Source organism: Hemibagrus wyckioides, linkage group LG10 (assembly GCF_019097595.1).
Source record: "Hemibagrus wyckioides isolate EC202008001 linkage group LG10, SWU_Hwy_1.0, whole genome shotgun sequence".
NCBI lineage: Eukaryota > Metazoa > Chordata > Actinopteri > Siluriformes > Bagridae > Hemibagrus > Hemibagrus wyckioides.
In genome coordinates this window covers 712370-729236 of record NC_080719.1, presented here as the reverse complement: position 1 = coordinate 729236, position 16867 = coordinate 712370, and the positions used below count along the sequence as shown (strand labels likewise).

The 16867-nt window shown below is 42.1% G+C and overlaps 1 protein-coding gene across 4 annotated transcripts in view; it reads left to right on the top strand.

Moving 5' to 3' along the window:
- dennd2b (DENN domain containing 2B) overlaps nt 1-16867 on the top strand; it is a 105160-nt gene that overhangs the window by 35183 nt on the left and 53110 nt on the right. Inside the window, exon 1 of one of the 4 annotated variants that reach the window (XM_058400398.1) lies at nt 87-252. The exons of 2 other annotated variants lie outside the window; for them this stretch is intronic. The gene's annotated coding sequence lies outside the window, so the exon portion shown is untranslated. Of the gene's footprint in view, nt 1-86; nt 253-16867 lie in introns of those variants that run through there. One more of the 4 variants, XM_058400401.1, reaches the window with a different exon arrangement.

The window sequence follows — 16867 nt, the reverse complement described above, 5'->3', positions numbered from 1 at the left end:
TAGTGATTGTGTTAAAATCAGCTCGGCTCGTGGGGGGGGCGCAAAAACACTCCGTCGCTATGGCAACAAGCTCTGCCTTCAGCACGAGACACTGGGCGCGAGCGGCGCGGAGGCTTTTGTCCGCCTCAGAGAACATGAGTGTTAGGAGAAAGTTTCCCTCAGGACCGGCTTATCATCGACGCTTTTTACCTCTTTAACTGTGTTTCTGACAAGCTGGACACAATGACTTGGATAACAAAACTCTTCTCTGAGGTAAAAACGAAACCACTTTGACTTTTTTTTCCCTCGTTTCGATTTTGTTTTATTTTTTTCCTCAGAAATTCCTGAGAGTTTCTCAGAAACACATTTGGCTGTAGTTCATCCGGAGGCTGTCAGGCAGCTAAATGTACCTTTTTAAAGCCGATTATAGATTAAGAAAACACGGATACGGGCTGGTTAATGTATATTCATGTTATCGTCGTGTTTATGTTTCATTAGGACGTCTTTAAGTTACTTTGTGCTTTGTTTGTGTTGGCGTTATATCACAGTCACTAACACGGAGATGTGGAGTTATCACTGCGCATGCTCACTCCTGAGCTACTAAGTCCTTCATGCGGTTACTTTATTGAACATTATCTTAACGTATATAATTAATGCAATAACTAATCATTATAATCTAACTGACTTATTTATCATAATTTTATTATTTATATATGCAGCTTTTTAGAATGACATGTAAGCAGTTACCATCAGCATCACTTTATTCCTGAGATTTTATTCAGTGCTGTGGATAAAGATGTGTGTGTGTGTGTGTGTGTGTGTGTGTGTGTGTGTGTGTAGTGAAAGTACTGCTTCAAGCTGAAGCCCCCCCGCAGCTGCAGAACTTTTTTTTCTGGTGAACTTTGTGAACAGGCCATCTTTGTGTGGAGAGAAACAATGACCTTTCCTTTCCTTTCCTGTCCTTCTGATTGGTGTGGACCGTCAGCTCGGACACGCAGGCTTTCTGTGCTCCGTCCAGAGCTTGTTTAATGTGGATGAGGACAAGATGTCATCAGGCACTTAACCACTACGAAATATCGATACAGACATGTTTTTCTGATGTTATCTCTAAAGTGTACAATGTATCAGGGCTTTGTCCAGTGTTTCAGGGCTTTGTCCAGTGTTTCAGGACACCAGTAGTACAGTGTATCTAGGAACGATGGTGGAAATATAGTGATAGTAGTAGAAATATTTTTATATTCATTTGAGATGAAATTTTGATGACTCATCCAGTACTTGTGTTATGTTGGTCCTATCAGAGGCGCTCTAGAATGAGTATGCCCTGCCCCTAGGGGTGTGTCTGCTCTATTGTAGTAGCTCACTTGGTTTGTTTCTCTTTTCCAAATGTGAATAAATGTTTGGAGTTTATTCACAACCCAGTAATGGCTACTCTGACGTGCAACCTTGACTCAAGCATCTACGTCACGTTAACTCACAATCCTTAGACTCGTAATCCTCCTCGTGGTGTTGGATTAAAGTCATCCTAGTTTTAAGAGCACAGGAAATTCTCCACAGCTGAAACAACTCCTCTCTATTGTTGTACAATTCTTTATATTTAGCTAGCTCTGTGTTAGGTGTTTTAGAACGGACGTGGGCGTGGCATAGCATAAATCTGGAAATTCATCAAAATACGGACTCACGGACATTTTCAGGAGGACTTTAAAACCTGTTTGTGTTCTACAGCTATGCCTGTTATCTTTTCTTATGTTAGATAAAGCTCTTGTCATGAGTCTTACAGCTTTTCACTGGAAATTTGTCCTGTTTTGACTCAGTTCAGCATCTGCTTCGCATTTGTGACATCAGTATGATTACGTTATGCTAAAGCCATAAATTATGACAATTGAGAAACATGCCTGAAGTTTGGTCCCGAATTAGACGTCGGTCAGAGCCGAGTGGAACTCTCGCTCGTCTTTTAAACACACTTTATAACCAAACCAGTGACAACTTGCTTCGGGAGATGAAAGCTTGAGCCGGTGACCCCGTGAAGCGGAGGCAGAAAGCAACTGTTAATTTACTTTGTAGCTGGTAGGACGAGGCGTGTTGTATCTCGTCCCCAGCTAAAAAAACAACTTAGTAAGACTCTGTGGAATGTAAATGAATTGTATGAGTTTTAATGAACAATAAAGAGGAATGAAAAGGTTATCACAGCTGTACTGTGGAGAGAATACCGTATTTTATGTTGTCTTACTCAGACTCTGAGCTAAATTCTCATTTCACTGTTTACGGATTGTCTGGTAGTCTGGTAGAAAAGATTGACTTCATCCCTCTGGTTAAGAGAGAACTCTGAGCTGAGATAACTGACATTTATCTGGAAACAGTGCTTTTCTGATCGACAGATATCTTCCATTAAATCTCATCATCGGACTGATTACGAGCGTGCTGTTTATTGGAATGAGTAATCTAGTTAGTATTAATCCATCATGAACGGTTTATTTAGCTAGTTTGTGTTCCTCTGGTTTAAAGTAATATAAGATCTCAAAACAGAGCTGCACAAAGCAGAAAGAAAGTTTAATCAATGTAAAGGACGGTTAAATAAACACCGCTTCCAGCCGTGTTCAATAACATCAAATCCCCCAAACTGATGTTGGTATCAGAGCATTTTATCTTCTCAGGAAATAAGCACCGTATTGGACTGATATATCTGATACCAGTGTCCGAATCTTCTGCATCTGTAGTCCAGACAACATGAAATAACGTGAAGACGTGTTTCTGGTCGAGGAAACTAGTGAAGTTCACTGCAGTCAGCACCTGGAGAATATGTGCAAAAGCAACGGTCAACTCAGAGCATATTATGTAAACACACGTGACATCACAAATGCGCGCACACACACACATTCTCAAAAACTGTAAGCTGATTTCCCTTCTCATTATTTTCCTTCAGCTGCTTGATCTTTACGACCTTGTTTTAGACTTCCGTGTTTTTCCAAGCCTAAGCACCTGAAAGGTCTCAGATCATCATCATTATTTCCGAGTTCGGAGTAAAATGAAACGCAGTGTTAGACGTGTGAATTCACACTCGCTGTTCTTCTGAGCCAGTGGAAAAGGAGTTTGTGGGACTGTTCTTGTGGTGAATAAAGAAAATGGAGGAGTTTTCATTATCATTTTGTTTGCTTTCTTGTGAGCAGTGAAGGAGCTTCCTTGTACAGGTGTTTCAGGAACTCAGGACCAATGTCAGTGTTCAGGTATTTAACATCTCAGGACGTATGCCTACTAATGAAGCAGCTCTTTAAAGCTTTAGTTTTCACCATTTCATCAGTCCAGCTTTCGATTTCTTACAGCGTCACACAGTTTTCCTTTATAGCTCTGAAATGCAGATAATCCATTCTGTGTTGGGGAAAAAAATCAGAATGAGTGTAAACAGCTGAAAGTAATGGAAGAAATGGCATGAAAATGGCTTTAGGAATTGGTTCCATCTGGCTTCTCCAGTCAGATCTCTGTAAGCTAGAAATCAGGGGTATTGTTTGTGGAGTGTACAGCTGCTGTGAGACGTGATGGCCTGATTCACACTGGGAAAAAAAGGAAAAAAGACGACATGGAGATCAACGGGGCCCAGAAAATTCCCTCTGCTTCCCGCTCGGATTCAGTCATCATTCTCAGGGACGAGTCTCTGCAGCTCCGGCTTTAAAAATACAAACTGAAAAAAAAAAAACTTCTTTGGCTGTCTGACAGATAGATCAGAACAGATCCAGCACCAGGTATTTGTCCAGGAGGACAGCTGTTTAAAAACCTCGACGGAACCCAGCACCTCCGTGTGGTTCCTTGATGAGGAACATATGATGATGGGGTCTCCAATGTGATGTTTGATATTTCTGCAGTAATCGAGCCCCAGCTCTCACGGGGTTAACTCTGACTCAGTCTAGACGGAGGAGCTGTGAGGAGAAAGAGCAGAGGCAGATGATCTGTGGAAGACAAAGTGCTCTCAGGTGAACACATCTACAGCACTTCTGAGGTCTGTTTAGAGTGGAGAATGTGCAGAGGGTAAGAGTCTGCTGCTGGCTCCGGTTCTGCACTCAGTGACACACATTGAGTTGATTTAACTACCAGTTACTCTACAGAGCAAACTTATAGAAATATCAAACTCTTTTATTACAGTAAATTAAAAGAGGTGATCATTTTATATAACAGCACGTACCTGGGTTTTATTCCTCTTACACCACAGCAACTTACTGACAATTACATTAATTACATTAATTACATTAATTACTATAATTTTTTACCTTAATTACTATAATTTTTTACCTTAATTATCTATTTATAGTTACCTTTTAAAGTTTGTGAGTCATTTTGTGGTGTTGTGTGGTGTCTGTGTAGTGTTTGTGTGGTGTCTGTGTAGTGTTTGTGTAGTGTTTGTGTGGTGTCTGTGTAGTGTTTGTGTGGTGTCTGTAGTGTTTGTGTGGTGTCTGTAGTGTTTGTGTGGTGTCTGTAGTGTTTGTGTGGTGTCTGTAGTGTTTGTGTGGTGTCTGTGTAGTGTTTGTGTGGTGTCTGTAGTGTTTGTGTAGTGTCTGTAGTGTTTGTGTGGTGTCTGTGTAGTGTTTGTGTGGTGTCTGTAGTGTTTGTGTAGTGTCTGTAGTGTTTGTGTGATGTCTGTGTAGTGTTTGTGTAGTGTTTGTGTGGTGTCTGTGTAGTGTTTGTGTGGTGTCTGTAGTGTTTGTGTGGTGTCTGTAGTGTTTGTGTGGTGTCTGTAGTGTTTGTGTGGTGTCTGTGTAGTGTTTGTGTGGTGTCTGTAGTGTTTGTGTAGTGTCTGTAGTGTTTGTGTGGTGTCTGTAGTGTTTGTGTGGTGTCTGTGTAGTGTTTGTGTGGTGTCTGTAGTGTTTGTGTAGTGTCTGTAGTGTTTGTGTGGTGTCTGTAGTGTTTGTGTGGTGTCTGTGTAGTGTTTGTGTGGTGTCTGTGTAGTGTTTGTATGGTGTCTGTGTAGTGTTTGTGTGGTGTCTGTAGTGTTTGTGTGGTGTCTAGTGTTTGTGTGGTGTCTGTGTAGTGTTTGTGTGGTGTCTGTGTAGTGTTTGTGTAGTGTCTGTGTAGTGTTTGTGTGGTGTCTGTAGTGTTTGTGTGGTGTCTGTAGTGTTTGTGTGGTGTCTGTGTAGTGTTTGTGTGGTGTCTGTGTAGTGTTTGTGTGGTGTAGTGTAGTGTTTGTGTGGTGTCTGTAGTGTTTGTGTGGTGTCTGTGTAGTGTTTGTGTGGTGTCTGTGTAGTGTTTGTGTGGTGTCTGTAGTGTTTGTGTGGTGTAGTGTGGTGTTTGTGTGGTGTTTGTGTGGTGTCTGTGTGGTGTCTGTGTAGTGTTTGTGTGGTGTCTGTGTAGTGTTTGTGTGGTGTCTGTGTAATGTTTGTGTGGTGTAGTGTAGTGTTTGTGTGGTGTCTGTGTAGTGTTTGTGTGTTGTTGTGTAGTGTTTGTGTGGTGTAGTGTGGTGTTTGTGTGGTGTCTGTGTAGTGTTTGTGTGGTGTCTGTGTAGTGTTTGTGTAGTGTTTGTGTGGTGTAGTGTAGTGTCTGTAGTGTTTGTGTGGTGTAGTGTTTGTGTGGTGTCTGTGTAGTGTGTGTAGTGTTTGTGTGGTGTAGTGTTTGTGTGGTGTCTGTGTAGTGTGTGTAGTGTTTGTGTGGTGTAGTGTTTGTGTGGTGTCTGTGTAGTGTCTGTAGTGTTTGTGTGGTGTAGTGTTTGTGTGGTGTCTGTGTAGTGTTTGTGTGGTGTCTGTGTAGTGTTTGTGTAGTGTCTGTGTAGTGTTTGTGTAGTGTCTGTGTAGTGTTTGTGTGGTGTAGTGTTTGTGTGGTGTAGTGTTTGTGTAGTGTTTGTGTGGTGTCTGTGTAGTGTTTGTGTAGTGTCTGTAGTGTTTGTGTGGTGTCTGTGTAGTGTTTGTGTGGTGTCTGTGTAGTGTTTGTGTAGTGTCTGTGTAGTGTTTGTGTGGTGTCTGTAGTGTTTGTGTGGTGTCTGTGTAGTGTTTGTGTGGTGTCTGTGTAGTGTTTGTGTGGTGTCTGTGTAGTGTTTGTGTGGTGTAGTGTAGTGTTTGTGTGGTGTAGTGTTTGTGTGGTGTCTGTAGTGTTTGTGTGGTGTCTGTAGTGTTTGTGTGGTGTCTGTGTAGTGTTTGTGTGGTGTAGTGTGGTGTTTGTGTAGTGTCTGTGTGGTGTTTGTGTAGTGTCTGTGTGGTGTCTGTGTAGTGTTTGTGTGGTGTAGTGTGGTGTTTGTGTGGTGTCTGTGTAGTGTTTGTGTGGTGTAGTGTTTGTATGGTGTCTGTGTAGTGTTTGTGTAGTGTCTGTGTAGTGTTTGTGTGGTGTCTGTAGTGTTTGTGTGGTGTCTGTAGTGTTTGTGTGGTGTCTGTGTAGTGTTTGTGTAGTGTTTGTGTGGTGTCTGTGTAGTGTTTGTGTAGTGTTTGTGTGGTGTCTGTGTAGTGTTTGTGTAGTGTCTGTGTGGTGTCTGTGTAGTGTTTGTGTAGTGTTTGTGTGGTGTCTGTAGTGTTTGTGTGGTGTCTGTAGTGTTTGTGTGGTGTCTGTAGTGTTTGTGTGGTGTCTGTGTAGTGTTTGTGTGGTGTCTGTGTAGTGTTTGTGTAGTGTCTGTAGTGTTTGTGTGGTGTCTGTGTAGTGTTTGTATGGTGTCTGTGTAGTGTTTGTGTGGTGTCTGTGTAGTGTTTGTGTGGTGTCTGTGTAGTGTTTGTGTGGTGTCTAGTGTTTGTGTGGTGTCTGTGTAGTGTTTGTGTGGTGTCTGTGTAGTGTTTGTGTGGTGTCTGTGTAGTGTTTGTGTAGTGTCTGTGTAGTGTTTGTGTGGTGTAGTGTAGTGTTTGTGTGGTGTCTGTAGTGTTTGTGTGGTGTCTGTGTAGTGTTTGTGTAGTGTTTGTGTGGTGTCTGTAGTGTTTGTGTGGTGTCTGTAGTGTTTGTGTGGTGTCTGTGTAGTGTTTGTGTGGTGTCTGTGTAGTGTTTGTGTGGTGTAGTGTAGTGTTTGTGTGGTGTAGTGTAGTGTTTGTGTGGTGTCTGTAGTGTTTGTGTGGTGTCTGTGTAGTGTTTGTGTGGTGTCTGTGTAGTGTTTGTGTGGTGTCTGTAGTGTTTGTGTGGTGTAGTGTGGTGTTTGTGTGGTGTTTGTGTGGTGTTTGTGTGGTGTCTGTGTGGTGTCTGTGTAGTGTTTGTGTGGTGTCTGTGTAATGTTTGTGTAGTGTAGTGTTTGTGTGGTGTCTGTGTAGTGTTTGTGTGGTGTCTGTGTAGTGTTTGTGTGGTGTCTGTGTAGTGTTTGTGTGGTGTAGTGTGGTGTCTGTAGTGTTTGTGTGGTGTAGTGTTTGTGTGGTGTCTGTGTAGTGTTTGTGTGGTGTCTGTGTGGTGTAGTGTAGTGTCTGTAGTGTTTGTGTGGTGTAGTGTTTGTGTGGTGTCTGTGTAGTGTGTGTAGTGTTTGTGTGGTGTAGTGTTTGTGTGGTGTCTGTGTAGTGTGTGTAGTGTTTGTGTGGTGTAGTGTTTGTGTGGTGTCTGTGTAGTGTTTGTGTGGTGTCTGTGTAGTGTTTGTGTGGTGTCTGTGTAGTGTGTGTAGTGTTTGTGTGGTGTAGTGTTTGTGTGGTGTCTGTGTAGTGTTTGTGTGGTGTCTGTGTATTGTTTGTGTGGTGTCTGTGTAGTGTCTGTAGTGTTTGTGTGGTGTAGTGTTTGTGTGGTGTCTGTGTAGTGTGTGTAGTGTTTGTGTGGTGTAGTGTTTGTGTGGTGTCTGTGTAGTGTGTGTAGTGTTTGTGTGGTGTAGTGTTTGTGTGGTGTCTGTGTAGTGTTTGTGTGGTGTCTGTGTAGTGTTTGTGTGGTGTCTGTGTAGTGTGTGTAGTGTTTGTGTGGTGTAGTGTTTGTGTGGTGTCTGTGTAGTGTTTGTGTGGTGTCTGTGTAGTGTTTGTGTGGTGTCTGTGTAGTGTCTGTAGTGTTTGTGTGGTGTAGTGTTTGTGTGGTGTCTGTGTAGTGTTTGTGTGGTGTTTGTGTAGTGTCTGTGTAGTGTTTGTGTAGTGTCTGTGTAGTGTTTGTGTGGTGTAGTGTTTGTGTAGTGTTTGTGTGGTGTCTGTGTAGTGTTTGTGTAGTGTCTGTGTAGTGTTTGTGTAGTGTCTGTGTAGTGTTTGTGTGGTGTCTGTAGTGTTTGTGTGGTGTCTGTAGTGTTTGTGTGGTGTCTGTGTAGTGTTTGTGTGGTGTCTGTGTAGTGTTTGTGTGGTGTAGTGTAGTGTTTGTGTGGTGTAGTGTTTGTGTGGTGTCTGTAGTGTTTGTGTGGTGTCTGTGTAGTGTTTGTGTGGTGTTTGTGTAGTGTCTGTGTGGTGTTTGTGTAGTGTCTGTGTAGTGTTTGTGTGGTGTAGTGTTTGTATGGTGTCTGTGTAGTGTTTGTGTAGTGTCTGTGTAGTGTTTGTGTGGTGTCTGTAGTGTTTGTGTGGTGTCTGTAGTGTTTGTGTGGTGTAGTGTTTGTATGGTGTCTGTGTAGTGTTTGTGTAGTGTCTGTGTAGTGTTTGTGTGGTGTCTGTAGTGTTTGTGTGGTGTCTGTAGTGTTTGTGTGGTGTCTGTAGTGTTTGTGTGGTGTCTGTGTAGTGTTTGTGTGGTGTCTGTGTAGTGTTTGTGTGGTGTCTGTAGTGTTTGTGTGGTGTCTGTGTAGTGTTTGTGTAGTGTCTGTGTAGTGTTTGTGTGGTGTCTGTAGTGTTTGTGTGGTGTCTGTGTAGTGTTTGTGTGGTGTCTGTGTAGTGTTTGTGTGGTGTCTGTAGTGTTTGTGTGGTGTCTGTGTAGTGTCTGTGTAGTGTTTGTGTGGTGTCTGTGTAGTGTTTGTGTAGTGTCTGTGTAGTGTTTGTGTGGTGTCTGTGTAGTGTTTGTGTGGTGTCTGTAGTGTTTGTGTGGTGTAGTGTTTGTGTGGTGTAGTGTAGTGTTTGTGTGGTGTAGTGTAGTGTTTGTGTGGTGTAGTGTAGTGTTTGTGTGGTGTAGTGTTTGTGTGGTGTCTGTAGTGTTTGTGTGATGTCTGTGTAGTGTTTGTGTGGTGTCTGTAGTGTTTGTGTGGTGTCTGTAGTGTTTGTGTGGTGTAGTGTGGTGTTTGTGTGGTGTCTGTGTAGTGTTTGTGTGGTGTAGTGTTTGTATGGTGTCTGTGTAGTGTTTGTGTAGTGTCTGTGTAGTGTTTGTGTGGTGTCTGTAGTGTTTGTGTGGTGTCTGTAGTGTTTGTGTGGTGTCTGTAGTGTTTGTGTGGTGTCTGTAGTGTTTGTGTGGTGTCTGTGTAGTGTTTGTGTGGTGTCTGTGTAGTGTTTGTGTGGTGTCTGTGTAGTGTTTGTGTGGTGTCTGTAGTGTTTGTGTGGTGTCTGTGTAGTGTTTGTGTAGTGTCTGTGTAGTGTTTGTGTGGTGTCTGTGTAGTGTTTGTGTGGTGTCTGTGTAGTGTTTGTGTGGTGTCTGTGTAGTGTTTGTGTGGTGTCTGTAGTGTTTGTGTGGTGTCTGTGTGGTGTAGTGTGGTGTTTGTGTAGTGTTTGTGTGGTGTTTGTGTAGTGTCTGTGTGGTGTCTGTGTGGTGTCTGTGTAGTGTTTGTGTAGTGTTTGTGTGGTGTCTGTAGTGTTTGTGTGGTGTCTGTAGTGTTTGTGTGGTGTCTGTGTAGTGTTTGTGTGGTGTCTGTGTAGTGTTTGTGTGGTGTCTGTAGTGTTTGTGTGGTGTCTGTGTAGTGTTTGTGTAGTGTCTGTGTAGTGTTTGTGTGGTGTCTGTAGTGTTTGTGTGGTGTCTGTGTAGTGTTTGTGTGGTGTCTGTAGTGTTTGTGTGGTGTCTGTGTAGTGTCTGTGTAGTGTTTGTGTGGTGTCTGTGTAGTGTTTGTGTAGTGTCTGTGTAGTGTTTGTGTGGTGTCTGTGTAGTGTTTGTGTGGTGTCTGTAGTGTTTGTGTGGTGTAGTGTAGTGTTTGTGTGGTGTAGTGTTTGTGTGGTGTCTGTAGTGTTTGTGTGGTGTCTGTGTAGTGTTTGTGTGGTGTCTGTGGTGTTTGTGTGGTGTCTGTAGTGTTTGTGTGGTGTAGTGTGGTGTTTGTGTGGTGTCTGTGTAGTGTTTGTGTGGTGTAGTGTTTGTATGGTGTCTGTGTAGTGTTTGTGTGGTGTCTGTAGTGTTTGTGTGGTGTCTGTAGTGTTTGTGTGGTGTCTGTAGTGTTTGTGTGGTGTCTGTGTAGTGTTTGTGTGGTGTCTGTGTAGTGTTTGTGTGGTGTCTGTGTAGTGTTTGTGTGGTGTCTGTAGTGTTTGTGTGGTGTCTGTGTAGTGTTTGTGTGGTGTCTGTGTAGTGTTTGTGTGGTGTCTGTGTAGTGTTTGTGTGGTGTCTGTAGTGTTTGTGTGGTGTCTGTGTGGTGTAGTGTGGTGTTTGTGTAGTGTTTGTGTGGTGTTTGTGTAGTGTCTGTGTGGTGTCTGTGTGGTGTCTGTGTAGTGTTTGTGTAGTGTTTGTGTAGTGTCTGTGTAGTGTTTGTGTGGTGTCTGTGTAGTGTTTGTGTGGTGTCTGTGTAGTGTTTGTGTGTTGTTGTGTAGTGTTTGTGTGGTGTAGTGTGGTGTTTGTGTGGTGTAGTGTGGTGTTTGTGTGGTGTCTGTGTAGTGTTTGTGTGGTGTCTGTGTAGTGTCTGTAGTGTTTGTGTGGTGTAGTGTTTGTGTAGTGTTTGTGTGGTGTCTGTGTAGTGTTTGTGTGGTGTAGTGTGGTGTCTGTGTGTTGTTGTGTATCAGGTATCTGATTAAAGAGTATTGAGGTGTATCAGATGTTTACTGGTGTTAATGCTTCACTGTGAGGTCTGGTGCTCATTAATCACTGGTCACTCTCAGAGTTCTTCCCCGTGTTCCCGTTCTCCTAAACGGAATTGATGGACAGTACAAATATTAGTACATTCCTCAGCGGGTCAGTTGCGCCGTCCTGCAGTCTTGTCCTGACCCCGGGACATTCCACGCCTCGCTCTTCTCACAGACTGGCTGTTCACCGGACGTTTGTTTGAGCGTCCGATAAGCCGGTTTACTTTTTAACCACTTTCCCGCTCAAGGACTTTTTTATGGACAAAGAGCTTTTCTTTTCTCTTCCTGAGCAATTCCAGTGAATCAAAAGAAAATTCCACGCTGAGCGTCCGGCGCTCTGGAGTCCACCTTATACAGATGAGTCATGGACACCAACAGGAATTTACTCAGGTTCTGGAGTTTTGTGTGTTTAATAATTCTGGAAGAACATACAAAATCTCAAGGCTAAGTGTTTTATTATGTCTTTTATATCTCTCCATGCTGCTTGGGTTCGAGGATAAACCCCTGGCCTGATGAAGCTCTCGCACCGATTACTGAAGTACAACAAAGGAATCTGTGAAAAATGAAAAGTACTTCAATATTTAATGTCTGATTAGATGATTTTTAGTGAGAGACAGTAATAAAGAAAAACCTGAAGATGATACATGATGTTATTATATCACGATACTGATCAAACCATCACATTGCGCAGCCTTACACATGATTCACACCTTTTATTTTTATTTATATAAAAATATATTTATTTCAACTTTCATGCTACCAACCTGGTAAAGTGAAGGCTAACATGTGTTTCCTCTCAGACACGTGAACTGCTGCTCATGCTGTGTAAAACACACACTGTGCTATCTGCCCTGAGCTCACACACACCCATGACTGACTGAGTGTCAATGTGACTGATGGAGAGAACCAAACAGGGAACCAAAAACAATAATTCTCTAAATTTAAAGCAGGGGTGTGGAAACCCTATGCCCGACATGAGTAATCTGACCACTGGACAAATGATTTTTTTTCTGGCTTAGTTGTCTGTGGGCGAATAGAAACTTCTGAACAATTATGAAACTATTAGATCAATGAATAATAAATAAAGAGTATTTAGATAGATAGATAGATAGATAGAGAGAGAGAGAGAGAGAGAGAGATAGATAGATAGATAGATAGATAGATAGATAGATAGATAGATAGATAGATAGATAGATAGATAGAACTTTGTCATTGCAAAGTACAGGTCCATAGCAACGAAATGCTGTTTATCATCTACCAGAAGTGCAAATAGTAGAAATTGTGCAAATGAACAAGTGCAGATAAATATATAAATATGTACAACAATAAATAAGGCTGTGTCAGAGTGTGTATAGAGAGGTATGTACAAAAATGTGTGCAGTATGTACAACAGTAACAGAAATAATATACAGTGTTTATACAGATATATATACAGAGATATATATATATATATATATATAAATATATTTATAAATAGACAGATAGATAAACTAGGTGTAATCTATGAAGTGGACAATATGTACATTAATTATATTACACAGAGAAAATATTATATTATAACAGAATGTAAAGGGTGGAGCAGAACTGCAAGGTGGTGAAGCGTAGTGAGATGTGAGAGTCCTGTATCTCCTCCTGAATGGAAGGAAGTTGAACACTTGATGACTCGGGTGGGAGGAGTCCTTGATGATTTTGTGTGCTCTGCGCAGACATCTACTGTGGTGAAGAGACTCAGTGGCAGGTAGTTGGGTGCCAATGATGCGTTGGGCGGTTTCCACAACCCTTTGCTGTGATTTCTTTTCACACAATTAGTCCATTAAAATTGATAAATGTTACAAAAAGATAGCAAAATTATCAAAACAGAGTGTTTACAGTGGCGTATTGATCGTATTCAGTACTGGAATTCCAAATAAGTATCCAAAAAGTTAGTAAACAAAAACACTGTACAGCTGTGTTTATAATAAATAGGAACAATTTAAAGTAAAAATGTTGAGATTTCCACACCCGTTTGAAGGTACACCATATTATACAAATATAACTGAGCGATATTTTACATTTGTAAGTGTGTTTAAACAGAATATCATCATCAGTGTGACTCCAGTAGAGGTGTGAGGTCGTATAATCACTGTGCTGATATTCACCATGAGATTGGGTGATATTATTATACAGCACTTCTAGAAACAAGAAATGAACAGAGAGTAAGTGGACACAGGATGGCCAAAGTTTCTGTTTGTTTTTGCTCCACTAGAGATTTGATCCCCAGGAAACCATACCCACATTATAGCTCAACGGCTAGCCAGGCTAGCACGTTCCTTCTGGTGAAGGTGACGTCCCTGCTTCCTTTCCATCTTCATCTGGCGAGATTTTGAATCAGAAGTTATATTTATGAAGAACATACCGTTGTTATCATGTGATGATGTCACTAACCCTGCTGATGTAATGATTTTAAACTAGGAAGGTAAACTTCAGGTGATGAACACAGACGAGCAGAGTGATACCCTGTGAACCGTCTCAGTGCTGTTATAGGAACTATAAACACTCTCAGAGGAGTGAACCCGGAGCTAGCTGATGTATTAGAGAACATAAACAGTGAATGTACAGCATGGAAGAGTCAATATTCATGTCTCAGATCTGTCCTAGTGTAAACAAGATTCAGTCTAAAATGTGTTTCAAACTGGTTGTGAGTTCACAGTAACAGTTGTGTGTTGTGTAGCGTCACCGTTTCAGGAACAATGTCCCTGGTTAGTGTTGAACGGTTGCCATTGTTCAGTCGTCTGTCTGCAGCGTCACAACAATCCACCACTCCGTCCATCAGTTTCACAGGAGTGGGTGTAGCTCCAGCTCTTCCTGTTGTTGATCTCTATCTCTGAAAGAAGGGATTGTTCAGCAGATCTCTGAAAGCAGGACTACTGCGTGGTTTAGAAGCTCCAGCTGAAGGAAAGCTCCCGCATAAAGAGGGAAAAATGCTGTAATAACTGTGTTATATGTAAAAGCTCCAGGTTTGTGTGCTGGTTTTGCTGAGGAGATAATGAGGATGATGATGATGATGATGATGATCAGGACGATGATGATGACGACGATGATGATGATGGGGATGTTCATGATGATGATGTTGATGATGATGTACACTACACCCGTACACGCATCACTACACCCGTACACGCATCACTACACCCGTACACGCATCACTACACCCGTACACGCATCACTACACCCCTACACGCATCACTACACCCCTACACGCATCACTACACCCCTACACGCATCACTACACCCCTACACGCATCACTACACCCCTACACGCATCACTACACCCGTACACGCATCACTACACCCGTACATGCATCACTACACCCGTACACGCATCACTACACCCGTACACGCATCACTACACCCCTACACGCATCACTACACCCGTACACGCATCACTACACCCGTACACGCATCACTACACCCGTACACGCATCACTACACCCGTACACGCATCACTACACCCCTACACGCATCACTACACCCCTACACGCATCACTACACCCCTACACGCATCACTACACCCGTACACGCATCACTACACCCCTACATGCATCACTACACCCGTACACGCATCACTACACCCGTACACGCATCACTACACCCCTACACGCATCACTACACCCCTACACGCATCACTACACCCCTACATGCATCACTACACCCGTACACGCATCACTACACCCCTACATGCATCACTACACCCGTACACGCATCACTACACCCGTACACGCATCACTACACCCGTACACGCATCACTACACCCCTACACGCATCACTACACCCCTACATGCATCACTACACCCGTACACGCATCACTACACCCCTACACGCATCACTACACCCCTACACGCATCACTACACCCGTACACGCATCACTACACCCCTACACGCATCACTACACCCCTACACGCATCACTACACGCATCACTACACCCCTACACGCATCACTACACCCCTACACGCATCACTACACGCATCACTACACCCCTACACGCATCACTACACCCCTACACGCATCACTACACGCATCACTACACCCCTACACGCATCACTACACCCCTGATGTTTGGTATTTTTGAAGAATGTCCCAGAGCAGTTGGGTTCTGTCATGTCATCACATTAAACTCTTTTAAAAATGGAATGAAGTGTCATTATTTTGATGATTGTCACCCGGTCACTGTCACAGAGTCATCTTCATCATCATCGCTGTCACCAAGTCATAATTCTCCTTCTCCTCTTCCCCCTCCTCCTTCTCATGATCGTGGCTCTGACTCTGACAGGAAGTGGACGGTGTTGATCTGCTGTAGGTGTGAGGACAGGAGCAGGGTGGGCAGTAGTGCAGTGTGGCACTGATTGAGCTCTGTATTTCCCACTTCTCCACTCTTTATTTGTTCAGCTGTTCGTCCTTCAGCAGCTCAGTGAAAATATTCAGGTTTGTTGTAGAAAGAACAACAGTTATGTGTATGAATGTGTTTGGAGCACTGTGCCAGAGAGCAGACACAGTGTTTAGGGAAAATTTTACCACCAATTTATCTCTGTTTTTACAGCAAATCTCCTTTTATAGCTTTGAATAACATCTCAGTGTTTATTTCATATTATCTGCTCTGATAAATGCTCAGAATGCAGCTTATCTCTGTGGATCATTAATCACTTAGTAATTCATACATCGCACTCACACACACACACACTCTGTAAAACATGATAGCCTAATTAAGTTATTTCTTCTTGATATTAAACTCAAGTTTTTTATGTTTTTCAGAAGAGAAACTAATCCATCGTTTTGTGAGTTAAAACAAAGCTAATCTACAGCTTGAAGATTTTTAAAGCCGCAGGTGAAATTTATACATTTAGAAGTTTAACCATCTTGAAATGTTTAAGTTTATTTTATTGTTTAATCAGTAGAGCCGTAAACCCACACACTGGCCCTTTTTCTTTTAAACTTCATAAAGATGTGTTTAAAATAAACAAATAAATAAATGAAATATTTCTGAAATTAAAAGATGTTCAGAGTATAAAAATAATCAAAGCAGTCTCTTTTTTCAGGTGTTTTTAAAAACCTGAGAATGTAGCAGCCAATCAGGTTTCAGTAAGCAAATGCCACACAGTCACATAATTTGCATATTAATAGAATCAATCTTTCTTGAAGAGGAAGTCTGTTTCTGTGTCTAGTTTATTTTTGTGTAAATGTTAACATTAATGTCGATTGTCTTTGAAATTTTTTTTATAGATCACACTTGAGATATCGTTTTATTATTGATTTATTATATTCACACACACACAAACTCACACAAACAAACACACACACACACAAAAGCACAAAAATGTAATTCCAGGTTGGATTTTTTGTTCAGAGCAGGCAGTTGTATTTTTTATCCTTACTTGAAATGAAGATAATCTTAGCTGGTGCTTTGGAACAGGAAATGGTCGGAGGAAGGAATGCCGTCGCTCCCTTCATCCGTCTCTTCAGGGCTTTGAACTCTGGCTCTGATTGGCCAGTTACTTCACACAACAATTTCATGTAAACAAACTCTGACTGCATCTCCATCTCCATCTGCAGCTCCACTCTGCAGCGTGCACTCCGCTCACTTCCTGTTCAACTAAACGTGATGTTAAAAAAACTGTTCACGTGAGGTGGTGTAATAGACGTGATCTGATATCACAGTCATGTCTAATAAACACACTGCTTATATATTAAAGTAATACACGCTCTGTGTGTGTGTGTGTGTGTGCGCGCGTGTGTTGTGGTAAAATACTGTGTGATGAAGCAGAGTTACTCTTAACACCTTAAAGTTGATTATTGTCCTCCAACAGCACATCCCCAAGTGTTTAATTCCTTGTACACTAGAGCAATTTATAAATGATTATAATTATTTATTAATTAATGAACAACACACCTTACTTTTTATCCAAATGTGAAACAAGTTAGTTGTGTATGTTCCTGAGAAACCTCAAAGAATTGTAAACTCTGCTGCCCTGATGTTCCAGCATCACCACTGACTGATACACAACGCTGACACTGGAGACTCCTTCCACACATCATATACACATACATACACACACACACACACACACACACACACACAGACACACACACACACACACACACACACAAATGGACTGTTACAATAGAA